Source organism: Babylonia areolata, chromosome 13 (genome assembly GCF_041734735.1).
Source record: "Babylonia areolata isolate BAREFJ2019XMU chromosome 13, ASM4173473v1, whole genome shotgun sequence".
In the NCBI taxonomy this organism is placed as follows: domain Eukaryota; kingdom Metazoa; phylum Mollusca; class Gastropoda; order Neogastropoda; family Buccinidae; genus Babylonia; species Babylonia areolata.
In genome coordinates this window covers 33169581-33174580 of record NC_134888.1, presented here as the reverse complement: position 1 = coordinate 33174580, position 5000 = coordinate 33169581, and the positions used below count along the sequence as shown (strand labels likewise).

General features: G+C 41.3%; 1 protein-coding gene across 3 annotated transcripts in view; it reads left to right on the top strand.

Moving 5' to 3' along the window:
- Positions 1-5000, top strand: part of LOC143289219 (uncharacterized) — a 53970-nt gene that overhangs the window by 25867 nt on the left and 23103 nt on the right. Inside the window, exon 1 of one of the 3 annotated variants that reach the window (XM_076598177.1) lies at positions 930-990. The exons of the other annotated variants lie outside the window; for them this stretch is intronic. The gene's annotated coding sequence lies outside the window, so the exon portion shown is untranslated. Of the gene's footprint in view, positions 1-929; positions 991-5000 lie in introns of those variants that run through there. 3 annotated transcript variants of the gene reach the window in all.

Genomic DNA, 5000 nt, shown 5'->3' with positions numbered 1-5000 from the left:
TTATTGCTGTCGCAAGGATAGACTGGAAGACTTGGCAATGCCTAAAGTCTTTATCCTTGAGTAATAGAGTTTAATAAAGTTCTTTAACCTTAAATCTTGATCTCTCTCACTCTCTCTCTCTCTCTTGGGGCTTTTTTGCACAAAGCGATACAATTTCGTGCTCACGATCTGCCTCTGAATGCCTATTATTATTTCTCGCTTCTTCTTCTTTTCTTTCCGTTACACGACCAACATCGACTTGCCGATGACTCTGTCGTGGTTCATGCATGCTGGGTATTTTCGTGTCTCCATAACCCACCGAACACTGACATGGGTTACAGGTTCTGTAACGTGCGTATTTCATCTTCTGCGTGCGTATACACACGGAGGGGGTTCAGGCACTAGCAGGTCTGCACATACGTTGACCTCAGTGGGAGACAGGAAAAATCTCCACCCTTTACCCACCAGGCGCCATTACCGAGATACGAACCCGGGACCCTCAGATTGAAAGTCCAACGCTTAAACCACTCGGCTATTGCACTCGTTTTGCTTTCTTCTCAATGCCCTCTCTGTCTGACCTTCTCCTTCCCTCCCCCCCATCTCTGTCGTCCCCCCCTCCCCTATATTCTGTGTTGGGTGGGGAGGTGGGGGGGGGGGGGGCTGGAGGAGGGGGGAGCTCGTGGAGGGAGAGTGTGGCATACAAACGGGGAGCGCGAGTTGTATGAGGAGCAGCAGGGTCGTGGAACATCCGGGTCCGCACAGACCAGGAAGCATTCGGGAGGGTGATGGTGTGTGGAAGGGGGTGGGGAGGGAGGGTGGGGGCAAGGTGAGGGGGGGAAGGGGGGGACGGGATGGGGTGGGGGGGTGGAGGATGACAGAAGAGCGATTGTGGGCAGCGAGGCGTTTCTTTCTGAGTACTGTGTCCGGCCGGCTTTCCTGTTGATAAGATACAAGCCCCGCCGGCCACGTCAGCCATTGTGTGTTTGTGTATGTGTGGGGGAGAAAAAAAAGGTAAACTATTATGTTGCGTTGTGTTGTTCTGCGTTGTATTGTGTTGTTCTGCGTTGTGTTGTTCTGCGTTGTGTTGTGTTGTTCTGCGTTGTATTGTGTTGTTTTGCGTTGTGTTGTTCTGCGTTGTATTGTGTTGTTCTGCGTTGTGTTGTGTTGTTCTGCGTTGTGTTGTGTTGTTCTGCGTTGTGTTGTGTTGTTCTGCGTTGTATTGTGTTGCTTTGCGTTGTGTTGTTCTGCGTTGTGTTGTGTTGTTCTGCGTTGTATTGTGTTGCTTTGCGTTGTGTTGTTCTGCGTTGTATTGTGTTGTTCTGCGTTGTATTGTGTTGTTCTGCGTTGTATTGTGTTGCTTTGCGTTGTGTCGCGATTTGCTGTGCGTTGGGTTGTGCTCGATTTTTTGTTTGTTTGTTTTTTTGTTTTGTGTGTGTGTGTGTGTGTGTGTGTGTGTGTTTATCTTCAGTTTAACGTCATTCACTATAAGTGTTTTTTAGACGGAAAGGAGTAAAGTAGTGGATAAAGGAAAGGGAGTGCATGTGAATATTAGTGTAAAAAAGTGTTCATGTTATGTATCAGAGGAAAGGTATATTATTATAAGAAAAAATCTAAAGAGATTGTGGTGTGTGTATTGAATGAGGTGTCATGGGAGGGAGAATATGTACATGCATATCAACAAGTATTAACCTACAACAATGTAAATATAAATAACAACATTAATTATAATACATCAAATCGGATACCAATTGGACTGGAGTTTAAAATTTCTGAAAACATTCTAAGCAATGAATAATCATTCAAAATCTTTCAGTGGCTAATGAAATATTGGAAGAAAAGTCATCAACTACATCTTTTGGAATTAACGGTCTTATGCTCGGACAATGAATGAGTAGTTGGCTTACAGTTATTTGCTTACCGCATATACATTTTATATTTTTAGAAAATATTGTACGAAAGGCATTTAAACGAAGTCTATAAATTAGACTTGTAATTTGTCTCGAATGTGCTGCTGGTGTCGAATTCAGAAAATGTTTGGGATTAGCTGCATTCTTTGTGTTTACACAACAGTGGTAATATTGTGTGTGTGTGTGTGTGTGTGTGTGTGTGTGTGTGTGTGTGTGTGTGTGTTGCTGTGCTGTGATGTGCATGTTATTCTGTGTGATTGTGCTGTGCTGTGATGTGTTATGTTGTGCTGCTCTGTTTTGTGCTGTGCTATTATCTGCTAAGTAGCGCTGATCTCTGTTGTGTTATTTTTGTGCTGTGCTATTCTGTATTTTATTGTACCACTATTTTACTTCCTTTTTATAGTCACGACACACAATTTCTTCGTGTGAAATGTGGGCTGATCCACACGGGGGAGACATGTCACAATCTAGACAACCTTTTTTTTCTGCCCCATCATCTGCACCGTTTCAGTGGCATTACTCCCACGCCGCTCATTTAGATTCCCCCATCCACGGTCACACCCGGGTTCGTCCGTCACAGTTCCAGCGTCAGCAGTTCGCAGGGAACCATCGATGTTAGGTAACCAGGAGGCCACACACCAGAGGAGACCCTGCACTGCTGCTGAGTCACTTCGGTGGTGTTCAGTGGTGCCTGTTTAGATAACCTTTTTTCATTTACCAACCTGCGTTGATGTATTTCTTTTTCAATTATAGTATTCTATTTTTTTTAGAATTCAGTTTATTACATTTATACACGACAAATAAAAAGCAAAAGAAACATGAAAAAGCAACAGTCTGTCTGGAAGGAAAGTAGCATTCAAATGACAAGCAATCCAATCAGCCTAAATTTGTGCCTCCATATGCACACGCAAAGACATACGTATCGATATGTATACAGAAAATGTCAAGCCAGTGGGGAAACAAAGTACACCTGCAGGTTCTCACAATCTGACTGTATCTGATTGGTTTTGAGAAACATTTCTACAGGCTTGTGTTTGGATTCTGTTCCAGAGGTTTCCTGTAATCTTAATGCTTAGTCTTTTGTGTTGGACTATGACTCTCAAACTAGGAGGCAAAATTGCACTGGCTCTTAGTGCTTCAGCCTTGGGGGCTAGTTGGCCTTTGGGAACCATCCCATCACTGACTGTCCTAAAACCCTCTTGGCCGAGAAAGTGGGGATGTAACTTCGGCAAGACACTCTCCACTATAATCAAATTCTAGCCCAGACAGTCGGGCCAGCAGTTTCCTCTGCTGTTCTGATGGTCATAGTGGAACACGACTATCATAAAAATGCATGTTCAATGAAACATTTAGATACCAAAAAAAGTAGTTAATAACGCTAGCCCCGTTATGTGCAACGTAAGTAAATTCACCAGACTCATCCCTTGGCGAAAAACAAACGTTCAAAAGTAATAATGAGAATTGTTCACATACATTCAAGAGAGAGAGACAGAGACAGAGACACACACAGAGAGAGAGAGAGTTCTGGTTTGTTTTCAAAGACGGTGTTGCCCGAATGAAACCGAGACGAAGATCATTTGACTGACGCAGGGTATGCAGACTGGCGTGCATGACGGATTGAAGTCTTGTTTGCAGGGAAAATACTTCCGCCACCCTAACCCCTCTCCCACCCCCACCCCCACCCCCTTCTTTTCTTTGTCCCATGGAAAATCAGGGATCCGCGCGCGCGATTGTGTTTGTTTATTTGTTTGTGTGTGTGTGTGTGTGTGTGTGTGTGTGTGTGTGTGTGTGTGTGTGTGTGTGTGTGTGTGTGTGTGTGTGAATAGAATAGAATAGTATACTTTTTATTGTCATAAAACCTCAAAGTTTATAAGACACAATGAAACATAAACATGAGCATATTAAGAAGAGAAACATTCATGAACAAATTTCGCCAGCCTTGGCTGTATTTCTGTTAGAAGGATCAATTCACTAGGCTTTGCATTTGGACGACATATATCGATTAGGAATCTGTGTCTGTAAGTATTGTACTTCACACAATTGTCTAAAAGGTGAATCTCATCTTCTAAACTGTTACAAGTATCACACAGTCTTTGTTCTTTCGGTGTATTTTTATATCTTCCCTGTTCGATTTGTAAGTCATGGGCGCTGATTCGTAACATGGTCAGTGCTTTCCTGTGTTGTGTATTTGTTGTATTCTTTAAATACAGTTCAATTTTATAATTTGTCACAGCGTTCTTGTAAAATGCTAATTTAGATGAACTGTCATGTTTCTGTTTCCAAAATTTTATATATTCATTTTCAAGCTTCTTGGATGCAGCATGCTTTAACCTTTTAAAACTAAAAGTGAACTGATTTTTCCAAACATGATCTAATCCAGTGCTAGTTAATACATTTCTTATGAAAAGTAACCACTGAACATTTTCATTTGTTTGACGATACATGCAGTTATACGTTGTGTATACAAGTGAATTTTGAGGAAGCTCTAATATGTGTATCCAATAGCCAATAACTTGACATATTATTTTTAGGCTAATAGGAAATCTTCCTAATTCTCCTAAAACGGGGAGAACCATTGCTCTTTTATCTACACCAAGTAACTGCTTACAAAACTTGACATGAAGTCTTTCATGTGGAAATTTGTTGAAAAGACAATTACTGAATAATTCGAATAAATTAAACGATACATTTCCTGTAACATCATATGGGAACCAAACTTCTGCTCCATATGTTGAAATAGGCGTTATCAAAGTATCATATAACTGACACATGATATCTATATTCATATTTGTATTACGAAATGTTCTGAGTAGCACATGTAGAGCCTTATTTGCTTGATTTTTTTAAGATGACCTTGTGCTCGACTTAAGTTGCCATTTCTATGAAATATAACCCCTAAATATTTATATTCTTCTGCTGTTTCAATTATGTCCTCTCCACATTTAAAATGTAGGGGTATTTTAGGGACAGTTTTTGAAAAAAAACGATTACTTTTGTCTTGTGTGTGTGAGTGTTTGTGTGTGTGTATGTGTGTTGGTGTCTTTTTATTGTTGTTGTTGTTGCTGCTGCTGTTTTGTGTGCATGTGTGTGTGTGTGTGTGTGTGTGTGTGTGTG